Source organism: Stomoxys calcitrans, chromosome 4, assembly GCF_963082655.1.
Source record: "Stomoxys calcitrans chromosome 4, idStoCalc2.1, whole genome shotgun sequence".
NCBI classification, from domain to species: domain Eukaryota; kingdom Metazoa; phylum Arthropoda; class Insecta; order Diptera; family Muscidae; genus Stomoxys; species Stomoxys calcitrans.
Genome location: NC_081555.1, coordinates 21,147,227 through 21,162,798, shown reverse-complemented (window position 1 = coordinate 21,162,798; position 15,572 = coordinate 21,147,227). Strand labels below are relative to the sequence as shown.

General features: G+C 36.1%; 1 protein-coding gene across 1 annotated transcript in view; it reads left to right on the top strand.

Moving 5' to 3' along the window:
- The window catches only part of LOC106085054 (protein hairless), a 135,369-nt gene that overhangs the window by 82,785 nt on the left and 37,012 nt on the right, over window positions 1–15,572 (top strand). Inside the window, exon 4 of the mRNA XM_013249083.2 lies at window positions 11,208–11,308. The gene's annotated coding sequence lies outside the window, so the exon portion shown is untranslated. The remainder of the gene's footprint in view (window positions 1–11,207; window positions 11,309–15,572) is intronic.

Here is a 15,572-nt window from a genome sequence, read left to right as displayed (position 1 = left end):
CTGGAAATCAATGAAATAATGAGATGTGGCCTTTATTATTAGAGGGAAAAAATAAAGCTTTGGCATTTCTGTGAAATACCTTCTAGCAGTACGTGTAACAAAATTTCTGCTCGATAGTTTTTTGAATTATGTACTAAAAAATTTCAAACTAACTGCCTAAATAAATAAAACTGTTTGCTTAGAAGAAATGGTGCTACAGGAGGCCACCGTAGCGTAGAGGTTAGCATGTATGCCTATGAAGCTGAATGCCAGGGTTCGAATCCTGGCGAGACCATCAGAAGAACATTTTCAGCGGTGGTTTTCCCCTCCTAATGCTAACAAAATTTGTGAGGTACCATGCCATGTAAAACTTCTCTCCAAAGAGGCACCCCGCTCGGACTCGGCTATAAAAAGGAGGTCTCCTATCATTGAGGTTAAACTTGAATCGGACTGCACTCATTGATATGTGAGAAGTTTGCCCCTGTTTCTTAGTGGAATGTTCATGGGCAAAATTTGCAATTTGCAATGGTGCTACAGGTAACATTTCTTAAAGAAAAGAAGTGTTTTAGTATATAGATTATTAGAAAGATTACGAAACTTCATTTCTTCAAGGAATAGATGCTAATGCTATGCCTTTTCTTCGTGAGAGAATATTAAAACTACCTTTTCCTTCAAAAAAAAGGTTGCTTAAACTAACCTTTCGAAGGAAAGGATAATAAAGATTCCCTCATGTTTGAGAAAGGATAATAAAGATTCCCTCATGTTTGAGAAAGGATGCTAAAAGGATGTTAAGTCACTTACTAAAACGTAAAGTGTATAGGCCCCATGAACATCATTAAGATTGTCAAAATCTGGCTATTGTGAATGTTAACAAATGTCAGTAAAAATTAGTTTCTCTTACAAAATTCAGCATATTGCGCATCCACTTTTCATTTCACATCTTTTCCTTGCACCTTACCTTGCTAAGTGAATCCTGTTGAAAAGGGAACTAAAAATAACCTTTCCACTTGAAAAGGGTACTAAAAGTAACCTTTTTACAAGAAGTCTTTTTAAAATATCCTTTTCACTGAAAAAGGGTATCAATAATTAAATTTACACTGGGAAAAAGGAGCTGGAAATAACCTTTTCCCTGGATAAGGAAACTAGAAATGCCCTTTTTTACTTCAAAAGGTTATTAACCCCCTTCCCTCTGCAAACAGTTATTAACCTTTCTTGTGGGAAAGGTTATTAAAAATGCTCTCTCACTGGAAAAGGGTAGTAAAAATACATTTTCCACGGGAAAAGGGTACAAGAAAAACACTTTTCACTGAAAATGGGTACTAAATGTACTCTTTCTGCGGGAAAATGGTACAAAAATACCCTTTCCACTGGAAAGGGGTATTTTCGACGAAGTGTAAGAGTACTAAAACTATCCCTTTCTTTGAAGGCGGGGTAATAAAAAACCTGGTTCACTGGAAAAGTGTACCAAAACTAAATTTTCTGCCGGAAAAGGGTACTAAAATACTTTTTCACTGGAAAAGTAAACCAAAACTACATATTCTGCCGGAAAAAGGTACTAAAGGCACTTTTCACTGGAAAAGGGTACTAAATATTCCCTTTCTACAGGAAAAGGGTGCTAAAAATTCACTTTCCACTGGAAATTGGTATTAAAATATCCTTTCTTTGGGAAAGACCGTTAAAAATGCCTCTTTCACTGGAAAAGTGTACTAAAAATACATTTTCCACAGGAAAATGGTACAAAAAAAAAACACTTCACTGAAAAAGAACTACCATTTCCTTGAAAAATGTCACAGAATATCAAACATTTCCATTAAAAAAGGGTACTATAAGTACCCTTTAATTTGAGCAAGTGAAAGCGTGCTAAGTTCGGGACGAATCTTGCGGACCCACCACCATGGATTGCGCTAAAAATGTACCCTTATTAACAGGGTTCGTATCTTAACTATTTGGGTATCAAGAAGTCATATCGGGATATCGGTACTTAGGGGGCCTATGTCACCATATTGACCAATTCGGATAAATCTTGGCACTGAGGTTGTAAGTCATGAGATAGGTTGTAAGTCATGAAATTTTAACCGAATCAGGTGAACTTTAGGCTTCTAAGGATGCAAGAAGTCAAATCCGAGGAACGGTTTATATGGGGGCTTTATCTGTTTAAAGACCGATTCGGCGTATCATACTTGGCATGGATGTTGAAAATCATAATAAAGTCCTTTGTTCCAAATTTCAGCAAATCGGATGAAAATTGAGATTTGTTAGAGCTCTAGAAGTCAAACCCTGGGATCGGTTTATATGGCGGCAATCCCAAACGAACTACATCAATAAGAAGAATCTGTGCAAAATTTCAAGCGGCTAGCTTTACGCGTCATTAAGGCTACATATAGCAGTATGATTTAGTAAGCCACTTAAGGCCTCGGCAGAACTCCAGAAGGACAAGAGAGTAAAATGCCTGAAGGGCATCCAGACACGGAAAGAAGTGTTCTCCCATTATCCCATGTCTTATCCTTGCTATTACGGGGCTGTGACGCAAATGTGCTTGACAGTCTAAAACTTCTCGTCATCGCACATACTGCAGAAGTCTGACTCCCCTTGCGTGCATCGCAAAGTTAAAGCCCTAAGGTTGCAGTGACCAGTCAGGACTTGTATCAGCAGTCCGAAGTCATAAGCGACGTCCTGTACTTTGCCACCCTACAATCTACAGCACCAGCCCACGCTTAATTTAAGCGTTTATCTATGTCACCCCTTGTAGTCGAGAGCCTGCCAAATCCATGGTTCGAAGTAGGTTTTTGCATCTTCAAACCAGTCACGACCTTACATGACCGACCTTATAACTGTAATATCGGTCTTGTACGTCTCTACCAATATGTACGTATTATATCAGTTTGTAAGCTGCACCTTCTCTATAGAGAGTTCGAACTTTGTGAGCATTCACAATAGATGTACTTCTTTATTTCAGTTGGTCCCACATAATTATGAAAAACAACATGGCAGTCCTTTTTTATACTTTACTAGGCCATTCACAATAGGTGTATATCTTCAAACGGCCACTCTTTACCCTAATACTGAGGTTATTCACACTAAAATTGTCCATTAATTGATTGCGAATGTTACACAAACAAAAATCATACTAATTGGAGCGAGATTTTTATTGACGCAGCGACATGTTGCTCCTATTTTGCTTATAGAACTCAATGCCTTTTCTATGGAATGTGTTCGCATTTTTTTTCCTCACCATTTTTTATAAAGCCTAGTACTGACATTATTCGCATCAACTATGCCTATTAAATTATTGCGAAATCCAACGGACTCTAGTCTTCGTCAGAACACAAATAAAGTCAGACAACAACACGCAACAAAGTCAACATCATAAAAGCATTGTTGATTAGTGATCATTTCTTGAGCATTTAATTACATTTGAATTAAATTTACGCTAAATTTTGATTGACGCAGCGACATGTCGCTACTATTTTGCTCACAGAGCTCAGATCCACTTCTACGGAATGTGTTCGTATTTTCTTCATCATAATTTTTTATAATGTATTTTGACAGTTGTTTGGGCGAATTCAGCTGTATTATTTTAGTACTATTTATATAAAGCAAAGCAATGAAAATTGTATGAAAATTATATCTATCGAGAACAACGAAGTTCTGGATAAATTACCAGGGCATAGCGAAACAATTAAAGGTGGTCCTATTTGTACAACAACCACAAATCATATGGTGCAATCCCCCATCTTGTCATCAAGCTGATCAACGTTTTGTCAACACACTCAAAGAAATTCGTATGCATGTATGTATACGTGTTACTACATGAGCAGAGAATATGCGAGAAAGAATATAACAAAGAGAATGCAAAAAAATCTGTCATCGTAATACCGTAAAACCTGGCCAGCGGTTACAGCTGTTCGCGTGAGACCACCTTTTCAAATCCGGCTTATTTAGAACATCTGTCGTCAGGATTGCCATGATATGTTTTTCACAAATAAGTGTGGCCACCCGAAGAAATCCTCTTTGTGAATGGCAATATAATACTATAACCAATTATTTATAAAATTGCGTGCACAAATCTTAATATATTTTATTTGATTTCTATGCCCACAAATGCCTTGAAAAATTTATTTATAAATTTTACAATTATTTTCACTCTTTTTCCTTGTATGGTTTTGATAGGTTGGCAAATGGCATTACAACCTCATGGCAAACAAACCGACATGCACCAGAAACTTTTTTGCGTTTTATTTTTGCTCTTCATGGCTTGTCTATACAGTACTTAAATAAAGAAGCATTGGTCGTACTGGATAGATTTCAATTCCATACAAAATACTCGTTTATTAGACTTCAGGAGCTTATACATGTTTCTTGCGCCTTTGTTTATTGTTATCATTTAGCTTATCTACGTCCCATTTCTCCTGTATGGGTTGTCGATTTTGTTTGAAAGGGGTCATATTTACCGAGTTTTATTCTAGTACTGGAAGTGCCAAAGTTAAACGCAAAAGTTTTCAGTGCAAGTCTGTTTGTTGTCATGAGGAGGTAACGCCATTTGCTAACCTGTCAAAACAATAAAGTGGAAAAAAGTGAATATGTTTGCAAAATGTACAAATAAAATTTGCAAACATGTTTGGACATAGAAGTCAAATAAAATTTATTAAATTTGTGCACGCAATTTTATGAATAATTGGTTTTGTTTTTATGTTGGCATTCACAATAGAAGATTTCTTCGTTTGGCCACACATATTTGTAAAAAAAATATGATGGCAATCCTGACGACAGATGTTCTTTTTTAAGCCTGCATTTGTAATTCATGCAGAACTTCGTTGCCCTGGATAGATGTAATTTTCATACAAATTTCATTGCCCTGCACTATATAGTACTAAAATCGTAGCAATTGCCAGATGATGCTCCTCGATTATTTTGAACGTTAAGAAGAAATTACACCATTTTCTTTGATCGATTTGATTCTGCATGGGTCCCAACATGCCAGGTGACTCATGTGACAAAGTTTTTGCGATTAGTTTCCTTGATCTGCCTTTCATTTCTTTATTACCATTGTGGTTTTTAATTTATTAAATTTTTTAAGAAAACTTGTTTTTTGAGCACAAGCTTATTCACATTCTCGAATGAATTTGAAACAACAAAGTTCTTGCCATGGTTACCCTATGATTTTTAAGATGCTAGTGGATTTCTTCTATATTTAAGCTATAATAAATATGTATAGGAATACGTTGTTATATGTATACATAAATATTGCTTTTTAGCGCTATGCTGCACTATTTAAAAATAGTGTGGTTTTATTTACTTATTTATGTATGCATACTACATGCATATGTAAGACCATACATTTTCAACACACCCAAGTTTGTATATACATATGTAAATGTCTGTCTTATCGAGGCCGCTGTTAATCAAGTTAATTCATGGAGAACTCTAAGCATACATACATGTATAACCCCTTCTAGCGTCTCCCCTACTCTGTATCCCACAGTCTTTTAATTTTTTTTGTATTGTTGCCCCAATGCTGCTGCTTGTTAATAATGTTTTGTATTTTGCTCTTGCTATCTCTTTCTAACGCTTGATGTTTTCTATGGTCTTTCCTTTTCTTATTATCTCTGTCCGTCTGGCGTTAACGAGTCTTGGTGTTGGTTGCAAAATATAAAGAAAATTAAAAATGAGAAAAAATATATATAAAAACTGTATGTAAAAATGATGTCGTATAAATACTCTATTGCATAGACAGACATTCGTACATACATATTGATGTATGCATGTGTATTATTCAGTTTAAGGAAAACAAAAACCCCCATACATCATACATTCAATATCAAAAAAATGAAAAGAAAAAAAACTCAGACAAGAAAGAGACCCCACTTGGCAACAGAAACCTAGAACAACAACCAAAGAAATGGGAAGATCCAAGATACACACGTACCTTATACTGTATACATACCTTAGATGAATGCATATATATTTTATTAATGTCCAGATATGATATAGTACGCACATGGAGTCCACCTGGAAATGGTTATACTAAAAACAAATTTCATATGTACGACCAGTTATATATTCATACATAAATGTATGAGTATTTTGCATTAACATCAATCTTTCCCAATATATATTCATGCATACACCTCATATGCATCTATCCAATATTAAAATATAATCTATACTCTACCTACGCCATAACTAACGTTTACTTATATACCCAAAAATAAAAATCCAAATCAAACAAAAAAGACTTGCACACACACGTACACTAACATGGCAATGAAAACAAAAACAACATGTGAAAAAAATGTGTTTGAATCTCCTTCAAACTACAAAAGCTGAGTGAGAGCGAGAGAGACGCAGAGTGTGAGAGAGGGCGGCAAGGAGAAGATGAAGAGCGAAGAAAAAACAGCAAAAATAATAACAAAGAGCCGTAATGTGAAAAGCAACAACAACAACAGATACGACAGCAACAATAACAAAACCAACACAGCAGCACATTGAATGTCTGCTAACGATGTTATCGCCTCTTAAGAGTATAAAAACAAATAATAATAATAGCAGCAGCAGCCCGCCGCCATCCAACCAAGCAGCCAGTCAGTCAGCCAAGCAGCCAACACATTTGGGCGAACAAGGCCTCTGGCAGGAGACTACCGTTTTTATTATAGTATACAACCGACTATGGCCTGTTATAATACCACACAAAAATTAGTACGTACTCTACTCATTCACTCATTCGTTCGTTTTGCTGGCTCTGCTTGCTGTGTTGCTCAGAGACGACAAAAACGACGACTACGACGATGATGATGATGATGACGACTTCGCTATTCAAATATGCACAAAATCAACAATACCAACAACAAAATAAAGAACCGAAGTAAACATTCAAGCGAATGCTTGGAAATGCCAAAACAAAAAACGTACAACTCAAAGACCAAGGTAGTCATTCATCAATGTTAGCCATTTGGCGTTTTCTCTACATATGTACACGTGGTGTGTTGTGTTTACTGCTGTTCTTAGATAAGATAAGCCAATTTTTCTTAAAATGGCCCTATATTAGCTGAGAAGGATAAAAATAAAACACATAGAAGTTAAGCACTGCAAGTCTTATTATTATTGCCAAAAAATGTGTGACATTTTTTATGAGAAATATTTCGTTTACATTTAACTTTGTCATTCACAATAGATGTATTTCTATAGTGGCCACACTAATTTGTGAAAAGGCAGCATGGCAATCCTGGAAATATAGTAGTTAAATGAAAAGTGCTCTAAAGAACTTCTGCTGGTAATCGTTAAGTCCATGCAATAAACTTCAAACAAAATACACATATATATTTGAAGTGGTTTCTACGCCAAATATATTCCAGATGGTTAGGTTCATATAAAGATTTACATTCCCCATATGAACCGATCCCCATTTGGTCCCCTATAAGCCTCAATTTTTGTTGCATTATGGGCCCAAACATCCGTGTAAACCGCAGCTCATATTTGCCTTTTTGGGAAACCAGAAGCCTCAATTTTGGTATTGAATTATTAGCTTATGTGAATTTTTAAATTCCAAGCCTTTTTTGTTTGGCCTTTCTTTTTGATTTGCGAAACGTTGCCATCACTTATCGCGAAAATTGAAGACTACAAACAGCCATATTTGGTGGTTCGTCTTTGTATTCGGTTTATTCACGAGAAAAGCACGAACAGCGAGGAGTAAATGTGCGTGTGTTTGCAGCAAGCCTGATGTAGATGCCAGCCAGCCAGCACCGACACCGACAAGAAAAGCGACAGCAACAACAACAACAATGACAGTCGTAGCAAACACAATGAAGTAAAGTATGTACATCAAAGCGAATAAATGAAATTCATGTAGCGTACCTTTGCGTAGTATACCACCAAACCACATTTCATCATAGAGTAAATAGCATTGGCTTAAGACCCCCTCCCTCACACCCTCTTGTAGGTCTGCTATATAACCACGACCTCTTTGCTCTTTGCTACGTAGAACACAAAAGTAAACTAAAACTGAACTATGATGGTAATGATGACGGGCGAACCGTCGATTCGATAATGTACAACGACAAGGTTGAAGGTGATGATGATGATGAGTAAGCGAATAAGCATTTTTATTGGAATAACACTTAAAAATAATGAAAATGCAAAAAATTCAATAAAAAAATTACATTAATAAAAACTTGTTATTTGAAATGAAAGATGTTAAAAAAAATAAAAAAAAATAGATTATAATGCAATCTTTGCACCTTTATTCTACCGTATACAGTAGCCATATGAACCTAACTCTTTTTTTCCCCACACGAAGTGAATTTCCATTCTATGCCAATATCTGGGGTGGAAAATAACACTGTTTAAAGTGTGGTAAAGCCATTTAAAGGACAATGGCTTTACCACACTAATGGCTAATGGTGGTAACAACCTGGACCGGTAAGATCACGCATAGTCTTGCAGTGTAGAAGGAGATTAACGCCTTCTCTGAGGATGGCACAATCCGCATCGTTTGGGTGCCGGACCATAACAGGGCAAAAGGGAATGAAAGGCAGACGATTTGGCAGTAAAGGCCAGAGAACAGCCGTCGATAAACTTGGTTAACCCGTAGCCTTTCGGATTGATGCAGTTCGATTTAAGGGCGTGGGCGACAAACGCTAACACTGTTGAGCAGCGAAACAGTCGGTAGGACGTCGAAAATCATATGGGGTGATCCGGATCACGAGAGGACGAGGCTGTTACTGAAAGGAAGTAAGAAGGAAGGAGGTCAGTATAGCTTTTGGTGTCATAACGGGACACGTAGGACCGACCATTTACTGTTCCACAGTGTGTAGGCCTAAAAAGTTTCAGATAAATCAAGTTTACTGACGGCACGACCAAAGTGTCTGCTCTTATATTCTTTACTCTATTATGGCGGAACGTGTCATTCACCTCACACTTTACTTGATCGCACGGATCACTTCCTGCAGGACCGTATTATGGTAAAGCATTCGGAAACGGATCTCACTCTCCATAAAAAGAACTCAGACTCCCACACCCTGTCCTCTAGCTTTGATACATCCATGGTAATAACAGAGTTTCGTCATTGAAAGTCGCAGCCACGCAACCGATATCAGGTATTCGAAATGAAGCCTCTTCCATTCCATCCAGGTTTCTTATCGTTGTCATAGTCAAGAAGCGATAGTATGATCAGCCCCTATCTTCTATTCATTCTTCCATCGCCTTAAGTCTTATAGCCGTAGCGATTGATTCCTACTTAATCTGTATGTCTAAGGGTCGGGTATATAGAATATTCTTCCTAGTTGGCGTGATTCTTTTCCTAGGATTCGGTCTCCATTTTGAGCCTATAGCTCATCTACATAGTAGTGATCCAAAAAACTGCAACAACACCTGGACAAGACCATGGACGTACCAACAACACTTGGAACCGTCACGTTAATCTGTGACCCTACTCGGTACGCTCCCGAATGTAACGCTTACAGTTCAACTTCCCGTCCAAGATCACTCCTAAATATTTGACCTTGTCCGATATCGAATTTGTTCTGTTGACGAAACGTGGCATGAAAAATTTGACAAATTTCGCCTTTCTCGGGAACAGGCAGATTTCAGTCTTCTCTGGGTTAACATTAGGTCTAGCCCAGTTGTATGGTATCTCCAGGCCCCTTTCAGCCTTTCTGCAAGGCTGATTCCTGTCCCTGCCCCTAAGAAGTATTATAACATCGTCCGGGTGACAGACGAGTTCAAATCCCTCCTCATTCGGGATCCATCGTAGGTTATCAATGGTAATCAGCCGTAGGATTTGTGATAAAATACCCCCTGTGGCGTACCCTCTGCCACTTTCTCTCTACCCCTTAGAAGTATTACAACATTCTCTGAGCAGAGAATATGCGAGAAAGTAGATAACACCAAAGAGAATGCAAACAAAAATTTGTCATCTTAATACCGTCAAACCAAGCCCGGCTGTTAACAGCTGTTTGCGTGAGACCACCTTTTTAAATCCGCTTTAAACATCAAAGAGGAAAGTTAAAAAAATTTTAACTTTCAAATCGTCACACCTGAAGTAGTTTTGCGAGTTGCTTTTTTAACATTTGTTTGCAGAGTTGCATTTTTCAATGCAACGCTCCCCAACGCGCTCATTCTGTTTAGGTCATAAGACGTTTCATGGTTTATAGACCAAACTGAATATGTTTGACAGTGAAACAAAACACGAAACGCAAGTGAGCTGTTTAAACCAATGTTGCCAAAAAGATAATAGCTAAAAAATCACCCTAGCCATAGCAATAAAATATTTATATAATTTAGTGGCAATTCGTTCCAATACTTTTTTGTTTTTACACTTCTAGGCGTTGTAAATTTGTATCACTTTTATTTGGTGGGTGTATTCATCACTGTCTCTGTCACTTGACAGTCTATTGCCATTGGCATCAAAAGATAAGGGTGTGCTGTGGTTCGTTATCAAGCAGTATTAATCTATGGACAAAAGCCCATTTGACTTAAATTTATATCCATTCATTTTATTTTAGTATTATTTTCAAAGTAAATTTATTTTTCTCCACCCTTGTTTTTGGGGGTGATTTTTATGTCTACTCTTGCTGCGAAGCAGGGCCTTCTTTGTAAATTTTAGAGTTTTCGATGTTAAGTTAAACTTTTATGTAGTTAAAGGACATTTATAATATGTTCTCAGCTAAAACAAAACCTCATTTATTTTAAAAGCAAAATAGGTAGGTACAATATTCTGTCCCTATACCTACAAATATATAACCATCTAGGCTTGTCTTCAGTCCCTTGAACTCAATTTTGGATATTAGATTCATTTTGACGATCCTAAGATATAATAAAAATCTTTACACTTAACTCAAAGATCTGGCGATTTTGAGAAAGAGTATATCTACCTTAAATTACATGCATCCAAATTCTCCATTAAAAACTCATTTGCAAAAGCAGTGTGGATTAGTGTAAAGAGAGCAAAAATCCTTATTCAAATCTTAGCTTGACACACCTACCTACAATAGAGCAGGTAAGGTATTAGCATATAACCCAATGCTATATACACACATACATACACATACATGTATCTCAAAATGCAGGTAGTTGGCTAAAGTATATATTTTTCTATTTGTTTGCTGGTATGTACTTTTTTACGACTAGCAACAATAAAATCAAAACTTTCTCCATACACCATAAACTTCTTATTGTGCTGGTGTGTTGCCAAACCTGTTTTAATTTGTTATTTTTCTTTTTGTTAATTTTAGCTAACATCATCTGTAGTGTAAATCGGGTTTCTATTGCAATTTACAAAGACAAATCACAATTTTAAAGCCTGGCTGATGTAGAGCCTATCCAACATTTTCATGTAAGTATAAGAGAGAGTATGTAACTACAGCTCTTAATCGGTAGTTACATTTATTAAATATTTGTCAAATATTTAAGACAAAGGGTTTTTTACATATCTACCTAGACAAGCCATTATAAATCGAATTCATTTCTTTAAACCGAGTAGAAAGTAAACGGAATGCGTTGAGAACAATATGATTTTCATAATTTCTATTAAGCTTGGGTACAAAAAGTATAACTGTATCTTTAGGACATTGTTTATAATGGGTCCTTCACATTTGCTGAAATATCTGACTGTTTGTTTATCAAAGCTAAACCTATTGTGAATTGTCATACATTTATGGCATTCATGAATCAGGGGCCGAATTACCGCATACGTGATCGAATAAAAACGTTCGAAATCTCTCTATTGTGAATTATGTATCTCTTTATTGGTAAAAGACTTAAATGGTAAGAAAAAAATCAATTCAAAAAATTGTGTGTTTAGAAAATTTTATCAGATTGGCACTCTGTAGGACTTAGCGAGTCTTTTTGGTACTTCCATGATCTGCGACCGAAATGTTTGCGTGACTAAGGCTTCAGAGCAGCTTTCAAAATGTTTTCCATATAATGAGGTGCATTTACTTAGACACCAGGGGCCGAGTAACCGCATACGTAAAAGAGAAAAATCGTTCGATATCTCTCTATTGTGAATTATGTATTTCTTTATTGAAAGAGAATTTTTGACATTTAAGAACGCGAATGTTTAAGTCGATCATAATTTATAAAAAATTTAATATAAAAATGTTTTTGAAAAGGGGTATAACATCTATTTAGTACGAGATCATAACATCTATTTTGTAAATTTCGTTTGATTCGAAAGCGCCCTCTATCACATATGCGGGAATTTGGCCCCAAGTTCGTGCTAGGAGACTTTAAAGCAAATATATGAAATGCAAAATGGAGTCCACTGTAGCGCAGAGGTTAGCATGTCCGCCTATGACGCTGAGAGAGACCATCACAAAAAATTTTCGGCGGTGGTTTTCTCCTCTAATGCCGGCAACATTTGTGAGGTACTATGCCATGTAAAACTTCTCTCCACGCCGTTCGGACTCGGCTATAAAAAGGAGGCCCCTTATCATCGAGCTTAATACATATATCGGACTGCACTCATTGATATGTGAAAAGTTTGCCCCTGTTCCTTAGTGGGATGTTCATGGGCAAAATTTGCATTTTTTCAATAGAATTTCACTGCACTGAATTGTATAGTACAAAAATGAAACAATGCTATATGAGTTCAGTCAGAGCAGTTTCTATAGACTTTTAAAAGAAAGAAGAAGGACGGAAAGTCCACGTGGAGAAAGACATTTCGTTCGTAGCTGTGTGTCTGGAATAGAAGGTCGAGGCGCTTGAAAATATATTCTGAGTCTCTGATAGCCAACAAAGTAATTGTGTATGTTATATGGGATCGGTATGTCCACGTCATTGAAAAACTAAAATAAAAATTGTTTATTTCTAATTTTTGTTTGTCTGTTAGGGCGAAGATTATTTTTCTTATTATGTGTTCATTTCTCTTTTGAAATGGGCTGAATGATCGAAAATTTTAACTAATCGAAAAATGAAAGCCAAAGGCGATACACCACACCAACCACGATTTTACGCGATTCGACCCCTTGTTTATATCTCTCGGTTTTCGTTTTTTTTTTCATCTTTTTCTTTAATTTTTTTATCTATTTATAATCTTATCATTAAAATATTGCTCCTTGAGTCATACAAATAATTTATCATTACATTGAATTATGTTTTTTACGGCTCTTCTTCTACTGACACTTAAGAATAAAAAATGTTTTGAGCTATACACTTTATTGAAAACAAAAAATGATTCATATCCATGATTCATTGTAGTTGAAACGGAAACAGTTTTCTTGATAAATGAAAACCACAGTTTCCTTGATAAATTGTCTTGATTTTTGTGGGTTGTATAATTATTACCTTTATTCCAAGATCGAACTTCAAAAAAATCGGGAGATCGGTTTTTATGTGAGCTAATGGACCGATTTAGACCATATTTGGTACCTATGGACAAAATGTCAGCCATATAATCGGGAGATCGGTTTATATTTCTTTAAGTGCAATGGGTGGCGGTCTTTTTCCAAAGACTACATTCACCCGGTAGCTGTCCCCCGCAACGGCCAACGTGTCGGCATGTCTTATGCTGTCTAGCCCTGCTTGATACGCCTCTTTGTATTGTTTCATGTTGTGCTGCAAAGCATACAGCAACTTCTGTTTCTAAATCCATTTCTTTGTTTCTTTTAAATTTTCTTCCAAACAAAGTGGAGTTTTCTAACTCCAATTTGTTTTAAGTTTGGTTGACATTCGTAAGGTAACAATGATGTCAACATACAACTGTTTACTACCAAAACAACGTTTTAAACGCCAAAAAAAGTTTAATTACAACTATACAAATTAGCAACACTGTTGCAAATATTGTGAGATTGTACAAAATTTAATTGAGGTTTAGCATCGTTTTCCGCACAATCGAAGTCAGTACAAGGCTTTCCATTGAATTATGGTTGTTACGAGTCTTCTTCTACTGATTCTCACTTTAGAATAAAAAAATGTTTTGAGCTATACATCTTATTGAAAACAAACAAAAAAAATGATTTATTGGGTTGCTCAAAAAGTAATTGCGGATTTTTCATATAGTCGGCGTTGACAAATTTTTTCACAGCTTGTGACTCTCTAATATCATTCTTTCTTCTGTCAGTTATCAGCTGTTACTTTTAGCTTGCTTTAGAAAAAAAGTATATTTGATTAAAGTTCATTATAAGTTTTATTAAAAATGCATTTACTTTCTTTTAAAAAATCCGCAATTACTTTTTGGGCAACCCAATATTATAGTTGAAACGTGAACAGTTTTCTTGATAAATGAAAACCGCAGTTTCCTTGATGAATTGCCTTGATTTTTGTACTAGGTTGCATAAATAAGTACGGGAAAATTCAAAAAAAAAATCATATATAGAAGAAATTTCAAAGTTCAATATCTATAGAAAATTTTCAAAAATTTCTTATTTAAAGGTAGTTTTTATACCCGGTCCATGTTTTGATATAGCTGCCATATAAACCGATCTTGAGTCTTGACTTCTGGAACCTCTAGAGGGCGCTATTCTCGTCCGATTTGACTGAAATTTTGCACATAGTGTTGTGCTGTCACTTCCAACAACTGTGTAAAGTATGATACAAATCGGTTTATAATCTGGTATATCTGTCATATAAACCGATCTTGGATCTTGACTTCTTGAGCCTCTAGAGGGCGCAATTCTCATCCGATTTGGAAGAAATTTTACAACGGCTTCTCTCATGACCCAATGTGGTCTGAAACGATCAATAGCTTAATACAGCTCCCATGTAAACCGATCTCCCGATTTTGCTTCTTGAGACCCTACAAGGCGCAATTCTTATCCGAATGAACTGAAATATTACACAATGACTTCTACAATGTTCAGCATTCATTTATGGTCCGAATCGAACTATAATTTGATAAAGCTCCAATAGCACAACAGTTCTTATGCAATATTCTTTGTTTGCCTAAAAAGAGATACAGCGCATAGAACGCGACAAATGCGATCCATGATGGAGGGTATATAAGATTCGGCCCGGCCGAACTTTGCACGCTTTTACTTGTTTTTCTTTATTTTATGATTAATTGGAACATTTTCTTGAAACAAATATTTTTTATGATGACCTTACCTGTATACTGTCTTTGACAGCACAGCTTCATTGCGTTGCCCCCCAAAAAACAAAACCCACATCATCTTAGCACTTGTGTTTTTTTTGTTTTGTTTTTTACTTCTTAATTTATTTCTGATAATAAAGATTTAACGTTCTGCAGTGAAAACGTTTTTTTTCTGAGTTGAACAACCCACTCTTGAAGTAAAAAGATTAAAAAGCATATAGAAATGAGATACGCCCTCGCTTGAACTCCCACACCCCTAATTGTTAATAATAAGACGGTTTTTTTTGTGGGTATACATACAAAAAAAATTGTGCGTGTGTGAGTGTGTACGTGACAAATAACGTCATCACAGTATGACAAATGGAGAATGTTTGGCATAAATCCAAAATTGTCAAACTGTGTTGAAGATGAAAGAGAAAGAAAACAAAAGCTGGTCTTACTTGTAAATACAATCTGTTGGGCAAACCAGCATTCTTTGTTTGTGTATAACTAATCAGAGATTATAGAGGGCTTGGCGAAAAGTCCATTAATATTTCAACATGCTTCTTTGCCAGGTAGAAATGATCAT